Here is a 19,252-nt window from a genome sequence, read left to right as displayed (position 1 = left end):
TAATACGAGGAGTTTCAGCTCGATCCAGCTATATTTGTGACAAAACCACAAAACATTATCTAACAAGCCAAAAAACCTACATTATGATTTACTTCATGTTTTGATTAGATTTCTATTTTTTTTTTACCAGGTTTCTGTGTAATAAAATAGTGAAGTGTACTATCTCAGTGAACGCTGGGATTATTGTTAATGTGGACTGTTTTAGAAAGTCTTCACAAATCCACATCCTGGAACGGCGTCAGAAGTTTTAGGTCAATCCGTGTCGAGATTAGCCATAAGCACTTGATAGGGAGCCTACTATAGGAGATTGACTCAGGATTACCTTGACGAAACACTAAGCAGAGACAGTAGTGAGGGAATCTAGTGTTCACTAAAGTACACACTACACTAGGTCGCCTGTTCCGCATTAACTGTATTGGACTGTATTTATTAATCTGTGTGTAGGGGAAATACACAGGCGGCTCATTTAATATCCTCACCAAACACTAATGTTTTACATAATAACAGTTTTATGAGACTTTTATGAGGTTAGGACGTGAGGAATAAAGGCTGCTTTTAGGTAGAATAAGTGAATTGAAGGCACAAGTTTGTATCTCAGTATTGTGCAACATTGCTTGATAGGAGACGCATATTTATAAATAACACCAGGTCATTTTTGATATTTCTCTAGTCCTTTTTTTTTTTATAGCCAGAACAACAATTTCACAATTTTACCATAGCACTTACCTAAGCATTGTTTCAGACCATGTACTCCCTTTCATGGAAACGGTATTCCCTGATGGCTGTGGCCTCTTTCAGCAGGATAATGCACCGTGCCACAAAGCAAAAAAATGGTTCAGGAATGGTTTGATGAGCACAACAATGCCAAATTCCCCAGATCTCAATCCAATCGAGCCTCTGTGGGATGTGCTGGACAAACATGTCCCATCCATGGAGGCCCCACCTCGGGATCTGCTGCTAACATCTTGGTGCCAGATACCATAGAACACCTAGTGGAGTCCATGCTTCGACGGGTCTGGGCTGTTTTGGCAGCAAAAGGGGACCAACACAATAATAATAATAATAAAACACACACACACACACACACATTTTGTACCTTTAAAATTAGGTCTGGTTTGGTTCCTACCAAGCTGAGCCCCAGGCCATGAGAGTGAGTAAATGACAGAATGACTTATGAGACATTTACTGTGTGGTGAAGCTTCAGATCTGCTTTTTAGTTGCCCTTCGTACAGATCTGCATTCACAGCTGATGACTGTCAGTGCGGGCGAATGCTGTCCTGAGTCCTGAGATTGTTGCTCTTTCTCAGGTAACTGATGGTTACTCACGGAAACAGGAAGTCACTGAAGAGCTCCTTAACACTCCTGTGAGCATAATAATGTAAAATATTATTCATGTTCACAAAGGAAATTTTATTCGTAACAATTTCTAAGGGTGTCAAAATTTACTACTTGTTGTTGTTGTTGTTGTTGTTTTGGCTTCCTGTTCGGGGGCCTGACAGCGGATCATTTGGTCCGCGTGTTTCGATTTGGCGCAGGTTTTACGTCGGATGCCCTTCCTGACGCAACCCTCCCATTTTATCCGGGCTTGGAGCCGACACTGAGAGTTAACTCTTCAGTAGCTGGGTTAGCTCTCTGCCCAGGAATCGAACCCGGGCAGTGCCAATGAGAGCTGCTGGACCACCAGGAGGCCCCAAAATGTGCTACATGTAGATTGTTAAAAATGTTTGCATTTTTTTGGTAACTTCCTTTTTTTTTCTTTGCAGTAAAACATATATTTAAATAAACTAAAAATTTTTTTTTAAATAGATCTAAATAAAGCTTAGACTTCTCTTATATTTTCAGTCAGTGTGAGATTATGTTAATCAACCCCATAATTAATTAATTAATCTATTTATTTATTTATTTTTATTTCCAGGGTGCCAATAATTCTAGAACTGTCATTTTTATTATACATTAACATTATTATACTTAGTGTAGATGCCGAATTGTTTATTAGATTTTAAAGGCAGATTCAATTTTTTTTTTTTTTTTATAAATAACACTGAAACTGAGAGCAACAGCTTTTCTACATCATTTTGATCAAACGTGTTGCAAGATAAACCTCAATTACACTGACCGCGTTAATGTGTTACGGCACATCAAAACTCAATTCGCTTCCAATTATCTTTTGCAGAATTGTACCGCAGGAGCCATTACATTCCTCATGTGCATGTGTAAATATTGTTTCAAATAATTAAAAAAAAACCAATAAAAACAAAAAGAAAAGAATCTACCTAATAATTCTAAATGAAATGGCCACATTGATAAATAAAGCTGAATTAAACTCACACGCATCGTGCGGAATATTATCGAGCCGAATTAGCATTTCCTATATCTGGCTGATTTGAAAAAGAAATCGCAATCTGCATCATGCAAATGATGCACATCTGTGTTGTACCCAACATTTACACACACCTGTGTGAGAATATGCGCAACAAGCATCAAGTCCAGAAGGAGGTTCGGAAACATTTAGCTGCAGTTTTTCGCGTACAGTTTCGCTCATTAAGCTATCAGTGAGGAAGACGAAAGGAAATTGTGCCTTGATCGCTGAGGCGGTTGCTGAGACTCGCCTTCACTTCTAAACGGTTTGTATTTATGCCTAAAGTTCTAAGCTTGAGTTGAACACAAGCTTAATTAATGACTAGAAAATGATTGATATTTCCCTTTTTCTCCTTTCTATGTGAACTAAATAAGTCACTGCACGCAGTAAAAGCTCCTTTATTTTTTTGTTTAAATGCGCTCTGAGATACATTTTAAATGCGATGCTGTTGTACTCCCACTGAGCCTCTAGTACTGAAGTAAATAATAAAACATGACAGGACATGCTGTTATCGGAAAATAAACAGAACCGGGGTGGTGATACTTCCATGATGTTTTCCAATAACAGCATGTTCCGAAGTGGGTTTTTCTTTCCCCTGAGATTTTTGACAAGAAATATTCCACAGGTAATTCCAACCCAGCCACTGAGGGGTTAAATCTCCAGTGCCGGTCCCAAGCCTGGATAAAAACAATAGTGTCAGGAAGGGAAAAAACCCTGTGCCAAAATCAAACATGCGGATCGGATGATGTGTGCTATGGCTACCCAAACAGGGAGTAGCCGAAGGACAACAACACTTGTATTGTTGACATATATGACGACAATTTTAAAAATTGTCCTGGATGGATTGGGTCGAGGATGAGGAGACTGGAAGCATGCTTGGGACTACTTTTGAATATTTGTCTTTATTTGTCGCATATACATTACTGGACAGTGAAATTCTTTCTTCGCATATCTCATCCTTGGCGGTTGGGGTCAAAGCGCAGGGTCAGCCATGATGCAGTGCCCCTGGAGTAGGATGGGTTGGGGGCCTTGCTCAAAGGCCCAATGGTGGCAGCTTGGTGGTGCTGGGGGTTGAACACTGATCTTCCAGTCAACTCCCTTAACCACTTGAGCTACTTTCTTTCATTTTACAGCGATTTTAATTTACTCACACACACAGCTTTGGACACAGCTGAGACACGTCATGCATTACCTGCCGGTTTGACCCGCCTCCTGTCATTCTACAGCTGATGCTTGGCCACGCCCACCTTTCCACAACACTTCATAGATTTCTCCCATTTATAGTTGTTTCGTAGAAGATCTGAGATAGTTAGTTCCTCTCATCTCATACTTTAGAGCAGACAGAAGCAGTCAGTCCCTCTCCAGCCTGGATTCTTTCCCCTTGAAGCTAATAAGGCAAAAACGCAGCTTGTCATGTAACCGAGAAGCCCTCCATCTGAAGTCTTCTTCCATAAACGTTAAATAAACATCTCCTCACAGAAAACTTCACCAGAGCACCTGTTTCTGTTGTTGGATTAGAGATTTTCTTTTCTAATATGTGTCCCTGAGAAGGAATTATTACTATAGAAATGATAACATTAATATAAAGCAAATTAATCAGACAGATCCAAGAATTTGGCAGCACGTGTCTCCTGTTAATTTAAGTATTAAATTATTAAAAAGTCCCATAACTGTCCCGTCGAGGACCGAGCAGTTTTTCCGTATAATCATCCTAATAGCTCCGAGAGAAAGACGTTGATGTCTTGACATTTCTAATTATTTTGTAAAAAGTTAATTATTTTGTTAGACAGTTTTAAGTCTGGATAATGATCTGCCATCAGGATTTACAGTTTCTCCTTTTACTTCAAACTCTTTTTTTTATAAGCTGTGAAATAATTGGAGCTTTAATGTTGATCTGTGTTCTGATATTCCATTTGGTAAGTGCTGGGAAAGTGCTTGAATTTCACTTCAGAAAAGCTGTACAAAGCCTTTTCCTGCTTGATTTAATTGGCTCTGGTGGTAAAAAAAAAAAAAAAAAGGGCACATATGGACGTTTCAGTATGCTTCTATTGATTTCATTAAATGTTACGCAACAAAGTGTGATCGGGGTACGAGAGCAGTCCTTGTGTTTCAGGAAATATTTTACCCATATATTAGACTTCTGCTGTAATGCTGTATATAATTAATTCATCCATTAATTGTCTTTTGAAAATTGTGTAAAACATTATATTCAGTTCTGTCTGGGTATCACACTATATATATTTATCTTCACATTATTTACATAGTGGTACTGTTATGTGTGTGTGTTGTGTATACTGTACAACTCAATATTCATATTCCTCAAGTACACATATACACTACTCACAAAAAGTTAAGGATATTCGGCTTTCGGGTGAAATTTCAGGATGCACCCAAAATGCACTATAACCTTTACAGGTGAACTTAATTTGACCTTCTCTACACTTTTGAATGCACATGTCCAACTGTTCAGTGTTTCAGTACTTTGCTTAACTTGCTGTTCTCTGACAAAGTGCTTAACGGCAAAATTCACAACTGATCCATGAATCGACCAATACATTTTCTGGTTCAATTAGAATTGGTATTTAAACAGTCCTCTTCATCATGCTGTTCACACTTTGACATCATGAGACCAAGACCACACCTAACAATTGATCAACAGTACCTCGCCATTGCGAGGCTTTAAACAGGATGTTCTCAGAGGGAAGTGGTCACTGAGCTTAGAGTGTCACAGAGTGTCATCAGCAGGTTGCGACAGAGATACAGAGAGACTGGAAGAATTACAGAAAGGCATAGAAGTGGACGTCCTTTGGCCACATCCCACATTGTGAACATTGTGATCAGTGCCCTGCGGAACCGGATGATGAATGCCACTCAACTCCAGGCACTTTTAAGGGAGGTGAGAGGCACCCAAGTGTCACGTCAGACCATTCGAAACCGTTTACATCAGCGTGGTCTGCGTGCTAGACGACCTGCAAGGGTACCTGACCACACCACCAGGCACAGGCGTCGGGCCAGGGAGCATTTACGCTGGACGAGGGACCAGTGGGCCTCAGTGCTGTTCTCTGATGAAAGTCGATTCACGTTGAGCAGAAATGATGGCCGCCAATGATGTTTGAGATGTCAAGGAGAGCGCTATGCATCAGCCACTGTTGTGGTGGTGTTACAGTCTGGGTAGGTGTGTCTACTCAATACAGAACTGCCCTACAGCTTGTGAATGGTAAAGTGACAAGCCAATACTACCTGAATAACATCAATTATCCAGTCATTGTGCCCCTGCGTGAACAACACAGGCCTAATTTCATCTTCATCGACGACAATGCTCCAGCTCATCGAGGTCGCATCATTAGGGAACGGCTGCTGGAGGCTGGGGTACCTCAAATGGAGTAGCCTGCACTTTCACCTGACCTGAATCCCATAGAAAACCTATGGGATCAGCTGAGTCGTAACCCTGAGAGGCTCGTAACCCTGCACCCCAGAACCTCAATGACCTGAGGGCCGCCCTTCAAGAAGAGCGGAATGCCGTGCCTCAGCAGACAAAAAGCCAACTCGTGAACAGCATGAGACGTCGTTGTGAAGCTGTAATTGATGGTCAAGGGCACATGACAAATTATTGAGACACTGACATTTTTTGTTGTGGTATACCCACCACTGTTGTTGGCTTTTGTTTCAATAAATTGTTTGAGATGAGGAAATCACCATTGCATGCTTCTACTTAAATGCCCTACTTTCATGATATAATATCACTGTAGCGTGAACTTTTTACATTTTCCATAAATTTCACCCAAAAGCCAAATATCCTTAACTTTCTGTGAGTAGTGTATATTAATGTCCATTTTTCTACACATAACCTAATATCCATCCATCCATCTATTTATCGATCCATCCATCCATCCATCCATCCATTTTCTTATCCTGCACAGTACATGGTTCCAGGACCCTGGAGTCTATCCCAAGGGACTCGGGGCACAAATCCTCATCGAAGGGCACAATCACACCCACACACACCCATTCACACACTACGGATAACTTAGCCATTCCATTTAGCCTAATACGTATCACTTTGACCATTGGAGAAAACTGGAGAACCCAGAGGAAACCCCTGAAGCACAGGGAGAACATGAAAACTCCACACACACATGGCAGAGATGGGAATCGAACCTATAACAATATAATATGTACCCTGAGTATCCAATTGTGTGTGTGTGTGTGTGTAGTATATAGCCTTAGATTCTTGTTCGTAGCTGACAGGAGTGAAAGCTGAGATGCTTTTCTGCTCATTGTGGTTATAAAGAGTAAGTTATTGTAACCTTCCTGTCCACTCAAACCAGTCTGGCCATTTTCCTCTGACCTCTCATCAACACGGCCAAGCTTATTGTAATAGTACTTGCACCAGGACGATGAAGTTGAATCCGATCTGATTTTACCACCCCAGTGGAGAATCAGCGAGTGTTGTTTTCAGAAGCCGTGTTCATGCTCGAGCCACTCTGCAGCTTGTTTGCCTTATTCAGGCATTAGAGATTCAGCAGGCAGAGCAGGAATGTAGCTTCAAGGTTGAAGTGACCGATTGTGGATTAGAGCGAAACGCAGCTCCCCCTGTTTCTGAGTGTCAGCGCCGAGCTGCACACAATTACAAGCAAATTTCAGGCCTCTGGCCGTCGGACGTCTCGAATCTTTGTAACAGCTTCAGCGCAGCACTTCAGCGTCAGCCTTCACCTAACCTCCACCTGCAAGTCCGCCTCTGTTTTGTGAAAGGAATCACGTCCGCAGGGAAGCCAGTTAAAGTATTAGAAGACAGACACTTGGCAGTACTCTAGCTCGGAGGTTTGCTTTCTTCATGGACGCAAGGCACTTTACAGGTTCTGTTGTGTTCCTGCTCTCAGCACGACTGCGTCAGGTAATCACAGGCTGTAGGAGAAGGCTGTCAGCTGTCGGTTTATAGACTGGGTTAAAACCTGGTCATGTGGAGATTGAAAAACAAAAACTTTAGCGTTAATCATTCTTCCATATGCGTAACCTATATACCTATATCACCTTTTGTTAAAAAGAAATGTCTCATTGTTGAGTTTTGGGGATGTGGTTCAAAAAGAGCTGCTGGGAAACACAACTAGTGTATTAGCTAGCTAGTAATTAGTAGCTGCTTTGGGGAGATGAAACAATTAGAAAGACGCTAAAGAATGCAGACTAAGTGTCCTTATTTAATTCTAAAAAAAAATATTCAGATGAAGCCAGTTCTACAGCCATCTGAGAAAGTCTACACTGGGAATTTTTATTTTAACTCTAATTTGAATACACTTTGATATCACTTTGCTTGTACACACCGCTCCACTTCTGCCCACTCCCAACATTATTCCTCCTTTGGTAGTATTTGTAGTGCTTTAACACTATATAACATTTAAATAAAATTCTTGCATTGTTGTGTAGCACTGTGTGAAAGAGCACATTCAGTGCCTGTGGTTTCAGGTCACTATCAAATCCCACTCAGAAAGTGGAAAGCCACAACCCAGACGCATCTGCAGTGACTGGAATTAACATAGATGTCCAAATCCTGGATCTTTATCAGCCTGGAAAAACCTTCCAGATGCTGCTGTAGATATTATATCCTCAGTCTGTGGACGGCTGGCCACTGAGCTAGGCTTTTAGGGTTTTTCAAATGGACATACTGCGCTGTCTCATAGTGAAAGATTTCAGCTATTGATACGAATGCATTTTGAAAATCCTTAAATCCTGTAATAACACGAATATTTATTACTTGGTCCATGTATTGCAATTTTTTTTCTTCTTTGGCCTGAAAAAGCTGGAAAAATTATTTGTAGGCTGTGTATTGCTGCGTATTGAAGTGCAGTTTGATACATACACCGATTAGGCATAATATTATGACCACCCTAATAATATTGTGTTGGTCCCCCTTTTGCTACCTAAACAGCCCTGACCTGTCATGCACTGTGCATTCTGACCCCTTTCTATCAGAACCAGCATTAACTTCTTCAGCAATTTGTATCACACGGGCCAGCCTTCGCTCCCCACGTGCATCAATGAGCCTTGGCCGCCCATGACCCTGTCTCCAGTTCATCACTGTTCCTTACTTGGACCACTATTGATAGATACTGACCACTGCAGACCGGGAACACCCCACAAGAGCTGCAGTTTTGGAGATGCTCTGATCTACTGGTCTAGCCATCACAAATTGGCCCTTCATCAAACTTGCTCAAATCCTTACGCTTGTCCATTTTTCCTGCTTCTAACACATCAACTTTGAGGACAAAATGTTCACTTGCTGCATAATATATCCCACCCACTAACAGGTGCCATGATGAGGAGATCATCAGTCTTATTCACTTCACCTCTCAGTGCTCATAATGTTATGCCTGATCAGTGTACTTTGCTGTTGTTTATCAGCATTCAGGCTGATGTGATTAATATAACTTGAAATGTGATGAAACAGTGATAATCAGGCTTTATTTTAACAATTTTAACTTGTTAAATAGTAAAAACAATCACTGTAGCTTGCATTTAAATTCAGACTACAACAGAATTAATCAGTTTACCCTTTTTTACCAGAAAACTGATGATAAATCGAATTATTAGACAATTTCATTGGCATTTCCTGGGAATTCTAGCTGTCAGTTTTTCAAGATAATCTGATGAGATTTCACCCCATGCTTCCTGGAGCATCTCCCACAAGATGGATTGGCTTGATGGAGTCTTCCTCTGTAGCTGAACTCAAGCTGAAATATGCAAGTGATCCCAAACTTTTGATCGGTGGTGTAAATATAAGGCTGATATAAAATGAGTCAGGACTCCGCTGGCTTTCAGTGTGAGATATGTGTTTTTCCCTCTGTTGGATAACCTTACACAGAATTTTAGTGGTTGAAGATCACATTTTAGATGCTTATGAACAAGCATCTCAGAGAGCAGAAATGGGTTTGATATCAGCGTTTAATTTGGAGATAGAAGCTTTCTTGTTTTTTGGAACATTTCTATGAATATATTTTGTCCTAGTAGGCTGGGTAAAAACAGAAAAACTACAGATTTCGAAAGCTCTGTCTACTTTCATATCAGCTTCATATTAAACACCAGTGTGGAGTGTGACACGTGACCGTGTGTAAGAAATGTTCGAACATGTTTTCATAAGCATCCAGGGAACACTTCCTGCCATGTAGTTCAGTGTTTGTTTTTTGTGTTTTGTGTTTTTTGGTTCTGCTCGACAAGACACAGTGTCGCAGAAGCTCCAGAAGAGATCAGAGTGTTAATTGTTTACTCTTCACCCAGGGTTTGGATGAAAGCGCAGTTTCCTGTACGGATAAAAGCCTTTCGCCGGCAAAACGAGTTTGCATTTAAAAGATCAGCGTTTAAAAAGGTGCTGTCGTGCTAGCTGTAATCTAAAAAAAATGAGAACAGGTCAATCTGTATGCAATTTCAGATCTGTCATTATTACTCCTAATCAGATCTAATGGGAAGTGTGTATGTGTGTGTGTGTGTGTGTGTGTGTATGCTATGGGACACTAAACCACTCTCAGAGCCTATTGTAATAAGATTGTGGACCGATTTAATCAGTGCTCCAGATGTAGACAGCTTTACAGATGTTTATGCAGCGGATTACATTACGGTCAGGAAAAAAAATAGTTAAATGCATAAAACAAACAAAAAAACAAAAACAAAAGAATTAATAAATAGAATCTAAAATAATAATAATAATGATAATAATAATAATAATTATTATTATTATTATTATTATTTCATCAACAACAACAACAACAACAATAATAATAATAATAATAATGATACTACTACTACTACTAATTATTATTATTATTATTTTAGATTCTATTTATTAATTCTTTTGTTTTTGTTTTTTTTTGTTTGTTTTATGCATTTAATTATTTATTTCCTGACCGGGTTAGGGTCTTATCAGTGCTCCAGATGTAGACAGCGTTGCAGATGTTTATGCAGAGGATTACTTTACGGTCAGGAAATAAATAATAAAATGCATAAAACAAACAAAAAAACAAAAACAAAAGAATTAATAAATAGAATCTAAAATAATAATAATAATGATAATAATAATAATAATAATTATTATTATTATTATTATTATTTCATCAACAACAACAACAATAATAATAATAATAATAATGATACTACTAATAATAATTCAATAAATTAAATATACGAATAAATTATTGTAAAAAATGCACGAATAAATGAAATAAATTATTTAAAAAACATAAGAAGACATGTAATACACTGCTTCCTCAGATAGTCTCTCTTTAGGTTGATTCCAATCCAAGAAATAAACACAAAGGGAAAAAAATAACAGCTCCACCCCTTTCCGATTTTAGGCCTCATGCTGCAAATATGAGGCATTTTGTGCAAAAAAAAGACGTTTGTGGAGAGCACTTCATATTAATCCAGCTGACAAATCTTATAAATATTCATAGCGCACATACAAATGAGAGGCTCGTTTTGCTCTTCCCTCGTGTTATTTTCAGGCCTTTTGTGAAGGCGAGAGCGGCAGCTGCACGTGCACGCACAGGAAGAGCGTCCGATCCTCTGAAAGGGCGCTCTCGTGTCTGGTGCATGCGTGAAAATTGCATCGTCAGAGCCCTGAGATAACTCCAGCCACAGGGGGGTTTTCATCTTCAGCCGTGATTCATTCTGATTTGTCCTGTCACGTGTGAATCAGGCTGTATGGGGCGAGAGAGGAGAACGACAGCTGTTCACGGAAGAGTCTGTATCTAAAGCGTGCGTGTCAGCGGAGTTTCAATTCACCGAGCAGATGGCTTTATTACTGTATTTTCTTTATTGCCAGTCCGTGACTGTCCGACTGACCCCCCCACTGACACGCACATGCATTCTGAAATACTTCTTTTGTACTGCGCGAGATGGCATGCAGGGTTGTTGGCGCCATTTTGTACGCCGTCAGTATGAACAACAGCGTCTGTCTGCTTCAGCTACAACCGTCAAAGTGAGGAAGCGGCGCAGTGCTAAACGGCTGTTCTACTAATAAACACCTTTTTACCAGCAAATGCTCATACACATTAAGAAAAGAGTTATAACTAGTTTGCTTTCATTCTTCTTAACCATTATCTTGCTATTCTATTTTCTCACTTCACAAGGTAGCAAGAACATTCATGGAAAGGTGGTCACAGATTAAACTACACCGATCAGGCATAACATTATGACATTGTGATGGTCCCCCTTTTACCGCCAAAACTGCCCTGACCCGTCATGCACTGTGTATTCTGACACCGTTCTATCAGAACCAGCATTAACTTCTTCAGCAATTTGACCAACAGTAGATGTTGGATCGGATCACACGGTGCAGCCTTCACTCCCCACGTGCATCAATGAGCCTTGACCGCCCATGACCCTGTCGCCGGTTCACCACTGTTCCTTCCTTGGACCACTTTTGATAGGTACTGACCACTGCAGACCGGGAACACCCCACAAGAGCTGCAGTTTTGGAGAGGCTCTGATCCAGTCGTCTAGCCATCACAATTTGGCCCTTGTCAAACTCGCTCAAATCCTTACGCTTGTCCATTTTTCCTGCTTCTAACACATCAACTTTGATGTGGACATCAACAGTCCACTTGCTGCCTAATATATCCCACCCACTAACAGGTGCCATGATGAGGAGATCATCAGTGTTATTCACTTCACCTGTCAGTGTTTATAATGATCCGTGTACATTAAGGTGACGGTAAATAAAACATTAAAAATAAATAAACAGATTACACTGTGAAATATATGCAAGTCATATATACAAGCCATTAGAAACATAAAAAGGTTAAAGGTTAAAAAGGTTAAAGGATTTGTTTTCTACCAGACGGTATCTTATGTAGCTCACAGGCTTCAGACACTCCTCTCCCGACGCTTCTGATGTCTCGGTACAAAAGGTTTTGTAATAAGACATCAGCGTCTGGGTTGGAAGTGTCTGTGGAGAACAGGACTGTGAGGATGAGTCATTACATATGCACTGTCTCAACTGTTGTCTCGGATGTTGTCGTTGTCTGAATATTGTTTTCAAATTCCTGCTCATTTAATCTTTTGAATCAGTCAGCAAAGTGGCTTCCAAATATATTCTCACGAGTAGAATAATGATTTTGCATTAACCTCCGTCATTTCAAAATGCAGAAAATCCTCCGCGTGGTAAATGACGCACTGTTAATGTGATTCTAGTGGATTTTAGAAACACTGACAGATCTGATAGAAATTGTCTGCCAGGTGAAAAGACACAATGGCAGAACAGCAGATTTCACACCTCAGGAAGGTTTCAGATCGTCACGCTGTTTGTTTTGCATACTTGTTGCTAGCGAGCGTACAATCATCGTTTTTTTTTCAGTGTACAGTGAATCTCATACAAATCTTACAGCTGGTTCTTGAGATGTTGTGCTAAGATGAATTTTGGACACACAGAGGGACAGAAAGACAGCCTAAATGTATATATATATATATATATAGTTCCAGTGAAAGGAACTCTTAATGCTTTAAAGACATTTTGGACAGTTTCATGCTCCCAACTTTTTGGGAACAGTTTGGGGATGACCCCTTCCTGTTCCAACATGACTGCACACCAGTGCACAAAGCAAGCTCCATAAAGACATGGATGAGAGAGTCTGGTGTGGAGGAACTTTACAGAGTCCTGACCTCAACCTGATAGAACACCTTTGGGATGAATTAGAGCAGAGATTGAGAGCCAGACCTTCTGGTCCAACATCCGTGCCTGACCTCACAAATGCGCTTCTAGTGGAATGGTCAAAAATTCCCATAAACACACTCCTAAAGCCTTCCCAGAAGAGTTGAAGCTGCAAAGGGCGGGACAATGGAGTGTATATATACACTCCATATATATACATACACACACACACACACACACACACACACACATTTTCCAACCAGTGCTGTGTGACATTGCTCTGATCTGTGCTAAACACACCCTCTAACCCTTTTTGGTTGTTGTTTTTTGGCAGCCCTTGCTATGATCTTGAAGATTTGTTACAGCAGCTTCACTTTCTTGGTACGGTAATACTTTAGAAACCTGGAGTTGATGAGAGAATAGAGTTTGTTTAATACAATTTCCATTTCAGTGCAGAGCAACAATGTGCTTTCTGAGGCATTACTTCATTAATCATTAATGTCAGCTTACGTCCACCTGGCAAGTGGCACCGCTGATGTCATGCCCCACTTACAAAATGTATTTCTCTTGTTTTCTGAATAAAGAATGCTGGATTTTATTTCATGTATTCATTTAATGTTGTTTAGTCGCAATATTCTATGTTTCGTTAGATTCACATTTGGGAGGATTTTGTATTATATTATACTGAAAAGATTCAGATGTATTTATTTCCCCCCGTCTGTGTAGCTGAGCATTATGAGATCTCTTAGTCATATAGTTTGGACACGGCTTAACATCTCGTCACCAAGTCTCCAATAGCATACGCTGAATATTCAGAAATATTCCACACTTTCTATATTTGGATCTGTTGCAAATATTCCTGAGAAACGGCATAGACAGAATGTTTTATTTGAATATTAAAATATTCAGAACCTGAGTAAGTCGTCGTGTTGCATATTACATAAGTCGCACATGCCGTCTCTCTCTCTCTCTCTCTCTCTCCCTCTCTCCATCTCACTCTGTAGTGAGCCGGAGCTGATTTGAGCTTTGTGTCTTGCTGTTTTATTATTCAGCAGTGTGTCAGCTCTTTAAAGCCACATGGAGGCTGGATGTATTTTTCAGCCCTAGAGTCAAAATGGACTTTTCTTGTTTAGAATGATCAAAAACAGACACCTGGGGCAGCTGTGATTTCTATCAGTAATGAAACACAACACTTCTAGTCTGAATGGCAAAAGCAACCTGAGAGCATCGAGCCCAGTCTCTCGTACCGGCATCTATTTCTGTTCATTATACACATGAAGAATGTATATGCATTCTGCAGCACTGATGAATTCTCAATTCTGACTGGTCAGATAACAGCAGCTCTAACAGTAGCATGTCTTTATTAACGAGGCACATGAACAGATTTTTAAACAGTGTAATTATCGTGTTAGTGAGGTTTTCTGTTTAGCAATTTTGGAAGGAGTCTCCAGTGTCAGTGCTTCAGAAACAATCAGCTGTAACTTTAAGATTTCAGACCTAAGGTGACATCTAAATAAAACTGCTTTGTAACAGCTCTTTAAAAGACCAAGCTGTGGGTTTGTTGTCTTCATTGGTGCCAAGAGAGCGCTAGAATCAGTCCCTCCAGGATTTCACGATTTTGCCATCACAGGAATCAACACAAAAATCGAGCAAACGCTGCGATATTCAGAGTAGCTTTTTGAAATTATGCCTGATTTCCACAGATTTGGGCTAAGACATGATCCTTCCAAGTGATTATTTCCTATAATACAGGGGGTCCTCGACTTACGTCGGAATTCCGTTCCTACAGCGCAACGCAACGTAAGTCGGAACTCACATACTGTACATAAGTACCTATGTCACTCACCTACGCCGGCGAATGTAAACAAAGCCGTCTTCCTCGTATAGCGCCGCGTGACGACATATTCGTCTGCTCCGCTCGCCAACTAGTTCCCGCGCGAAATTTGTTTTAACATCGCAGACGCCTTACGTCGGAATGATGGAACAAGACTTTCTTAATAAATTTATGGGAGATGGCGACGTAACCACGAAACGCCGTAGGTCGAGGACTTCGTAAACCGAGGACCTGCTGTATTGTGTTTTTTTTCCCCTTTACATAACACATAACCTGTATAAACCATATGACTGCATGAATACATGTGCAGGTACACGCATAATTTATTGTAATCTATAACTCTGGGAATGGTATTCTTCTCATCTGTATCACCCTACTGTGACAAAAGAGCGTTTACTGGATTAATTGTTAAAATTGGAGTGTGTCTGTGTCTGTTAAACGAAACCACTTATCGCAGCCACTTCCACTTGTTCAGCAATAAGACTCAGTCCGGTGTCTGATTGAGTCTTTGTTATTGGCTTTGTAAGTCTCCATTAAATGCTCTTTTTTTTTTATCCTCAGTGTGTGTTTAGATGTGACTGGAAGAGCCCGGGTCTCGTTATTTCAGCATGCTACTGGCTATCCGGATCGCAGCCGTAATTTACTTTACACGGGTGATGGAGGTCCGTGTTTTACAAAGCGCGTCTCTCTTGGGAGCCCATTGACTAATTTCCAACTCCTGTAGGGCTTTTAAAGCCAAATATTTGACATCTGTTGCACAATAATCTAATTGCTGATAAGCAGACGTGACAGGTGTCAGAGCGTATTTATGAATCAATTAGGAGGCTTCGATAACAAAGCATCGTTTCTGAAGAAATGTGAGCAGAATGTTTCTATCTGACGTCGGGATTAGCAGCTCGAAACGCCGAGGCTGCACAGCTGGACTGGGAAACACACCTGAAGGTTAATAGATGGCATTGTTCAAACTGCGACCGTTTCACTATTCTGTGCTAGATAATAATATCTAGGTTTTTGCAGAAACCTTTACTAAAGCAGTTCGGAGTTGTTAGGGAATCATCTGACATACACTACCAGTCAAAAGTTTGGACACATCTTCTAATTCCATGGTCTTTCCTGATGTTTATTTCTTTCTACATTGTAAAACAATGTTGAAGGCGGCCGAAATACACAAAAATGTCCTTTGAACAGTTGATATTGAGATATGTCTGCTACTGATGCTCTGTAAAGCCTTCATAACGGCTCTAATCTGAGATGCTGTTAATTGGTGATTTCTGAGGCTGGTAACTCTAAATGAACTTCTCCTTTGCAGCAGAGGTAAGTTTTGGTCTTGCTTTCCTGGGATGGTCTTCATGTGAGCCAGTTTCATCATGGTGCTTGATGGGTTTTGCAAATGCACTTGACAGTACTGTTCTTGCAACAGAACTATTCCAGAACACCTGACCTTCGTGTCTTAAAATAACAACTGACTGTTTTTTGTTGTCACTACATATGGATTACTTAAGTCCATGTGTGTTATTTCATAGTTTTGAAATCTCCAGTATTGTTCTAGAATGTAGAAAATAAATCCCTAAACAAAAAACACTGAATTAAAAGGTGTGTCCAAACTTTTGACTGGTAGTGTAAATATTTCGATATTATATCTGAATATGTCGTTACTGCTTTGTTTATCTGACCAGATCTGAAACTCACACACACACACTTTCCTATTCGTCATATTATTTCTGTCCAGATCGGCCATGTTTGTGTTTTTCTGTGTCCTCCTCTGAGAAAATTAGACTCCTTTGTTTGCTCGTTTTGTTTTCCCACCAAACTCAGCATTTTGCCTGGATGGAAAGGACGATACCTGATTCACAGGATTCAAAAACAGACTTCAACATCGGTTACTGTGAGCAACAACGCCGTCCTGATGATACCTGCGCTAGCACATCTGCAGCCCTAAAGCATTTTTTTTTTTTTTTTTCAGAATCGACCTGAAATGAACGTCTGAAAGCCTGAAGCCTTCGTGTTTGGTTATTTTGTTTCGTACAGAACAGTAGGAGGGTCTTCGCTATTAGCAGTTTGTCCATCAAACAAGACGGACGCAGATTATTAATAAACAGTCAAAAGTAGTGGGATTTTACCACACGCTTTGTTCTGTGGCATGCTTAAACGGAGATGCAAAATTGTTATATAACTCCGCTCTTCCATTTCAGTGGCCTCATGAAAGTATTTAGAGAGATGGAAATGTGCAGTAAGGGAGGGATAAAGTTCCAAGGCACAGGGGGATCATTTAGAATAAGCTTCCCCATTAGACTAACATCAAATGTTTAAAGAAATAAGGGGTAATAATTAAAAAAATAAATTAATTAATAATTAGACTTTTAAAAAAATGTGAGCATCTGCCTACATAGACACAATGACAGCACAGGCAACCAGTGTCTGTTCTATTCGGCACATTATACTATTGACTGATTGTTATTAAAATTCCACCTCCAGCTGCGGTTTTATAATCTTTCCGCCTTTCCCGATCGAGTCTAACGATACACACGATGGACAGAAGTCTGACCCCTGACTACTAGTGGGATTGTAATTATTTCGCATTTCTCCACACTTTGTAATTCCTTAAAAATATTTCTTCATCGGTTCTGTGCTGTTGATGAAATAGTTGCATTTGATTTAATAAGGATTTTAAAAGCCTTCTCTGTTTTTTTCCCCTCAGTAAGTGTTTTATTAATACACAACACATCATACGTTGTCGTGTTTGCAAAACATGTTAGCTTCTGTATCGCTCATGTGATGGAAACATCCGTCCCTCTCGGAAAAAGATACCGAAACTTTAAAAGATACAGAAATACGGCTCAGATTGTTGATAACGAAACAAAGACGTCTCTCCTGAAGACGGAAATCATAAAGTTAACAGGTTTACTGACACTGGAGACTCCTTGGCTCTGTGTAAGTTGTTGCTATAGAAACGGTAACGAGTTCAAGTCACGTCAGAAAGATCGTATTTACCAGTTGAACAGCATCACAAAGTGGGAAACTGATATTTCCTTAAATTCTCTGAGGTAGAGGCGTGTCAGTAAGAAAGCACGGTGGAATTAATGGATGTAGCATCTGCACTTGTCGCTGAGGGGAAATTTGTTGGAATTCAATGTTTACTCGTCTGAGAAGAATCCAAATTTTGTAAGTCAGCTACACGATACCTACTGTAAACACTCACTACAGGCTGTCTATGCCAAAACACAACACTCTATCCATCTCAAGTTTTCCAAAAATGAACCTTAGAGAATCATCTATCGTCTTGACTACCCATGAGCTGAAGTGAAGCTTATCTCCAGGTTGAGTTGACACGGGTTTTTAAGGCAGCTTGTAAACTTTTCGTTCAAGGTTTAATCATCTGGAAATGTTTTACAGTCTGGCGGCTATGTATTTCGTGGCTGATATGTCAGTTACACCATATTTACTTCTTGTTGTGTGATAAGAAGTATCACACACCCCTTTCATACCGCTTCATAAGTTTACTGGCTGTAGAGGTGCTTTCCAGATCTTTTCCTGGAGGCTTCACAGAGAGAGCACTATGTTATCAACACATTCAGTAGGTTTTAAGGTTAAGCTAACACGGTGCTTCTCTAATTTTGAAACGTATTAGCTGTAATAATGATTTATGTAAAAAAATTTTCCTCACACAACATTAGCAACAAAGATAAATATGGAACATTACATTTAACAAGAACATTGCTGACATTCCCCGAAACCTAATTTCATCTCATTGCTACTATATGTCACATGGAACATCTTGCACGTCATATTTTATGTTTCTTATTATAGTTTATTAGGTTTTTGGTTTATTCATATGCACTGTCTAAGGAGGAGGGTTTGTGTGTAACAGTGTACGTGGCAAATGAAACCTTGAATCTTGAACACCTAGAATTTTTTATTTTTTTTTGTATGTTCTGGGATCGAAAACATTAAGGTTCCAAAAATGTTCAGAAAAGGAAAACTCAAAACTCAGTTGGATGTTAGCCTGTCCATAAGGAAGCATACAACTTTTTTAATCGTATCTCATACAGTGTGCATTCCTTCATTTCCTTTTATCTCTAATAGCATCACTGATAGAATTTGGCTGAAGCAACACATATGAATGTGATACTATATAAACCTTGCATAATTTCAGATTTTCTCCCTCAAGTAAATTTTTCGTCAAGATTTCAATTTTCCCCCTAAACAAAAGCCGCTCTCATATGCGATCCTTTATATGAGACTCCTCTACTGTACGTCTTGTGCTCGCGATGCAAATCTCATTTCTGCTCCATGATTCAATCTTTCTGCACGGTCAGGAGCTGCAGGGTTTCGTGTAATCACGTTGCCCTGATTACAGGATGCCTGTTGTTATTGATTATGATCATTAAGCTTCTCTGAAGACCTGTAATAGCAGATCTGTTCT

At 39.9% G+C, this 19,252-nt stretch overlaps 1 protein-coding gene across 9 annotated transcripts in view; it reads left to right on the top strand.

Moving 5' to 3' along the window:
- The window catches only part of magi2b (membrane associated guanylate kinase, WW and PDZ domain containing 2b), a 143,500-nt gene that overhangs the window by 43,602 nt on the left and 80,646 nt on the right, over positions 1-19,252 (top strand). The window contains exon 1 of one of the 9 annotated variants that reach the window (XM_058397267.1): positions 6,969-7,253. The exons of the other annotated variants lie outside the window; for them this stretch is intronic. The gene's annotated coding sequence lies outside the window, so the exon portion shown is untranslated. Of the gene's footprint in view, positions 1-6,968; positions 7,254-19,252 lie in introns of those variants that run through there. 9 annotated transcript variants of the gene reach the window in all.

This window comes from Hemibagrus wyckioides, linkage group LG08 (assembly GCF_019097595.1).
Source record: "Hemibagrus wyckioides isolate EC202008001 linkage group LG08, SWU_Hwy_1.0, whole genome shotgun sequence".
NCBI lineage: Eukaryota > Metazoa > Chordata > Actinopteri > Siluriformes > Bagridae > Hemibagrus > Hemibagrus wyckioides.
The sequence above is the reverse complement of the archived record's forward strand: the minus strand, read 5'-3'. Positions and strand labels throughout refer to the sequence as shown.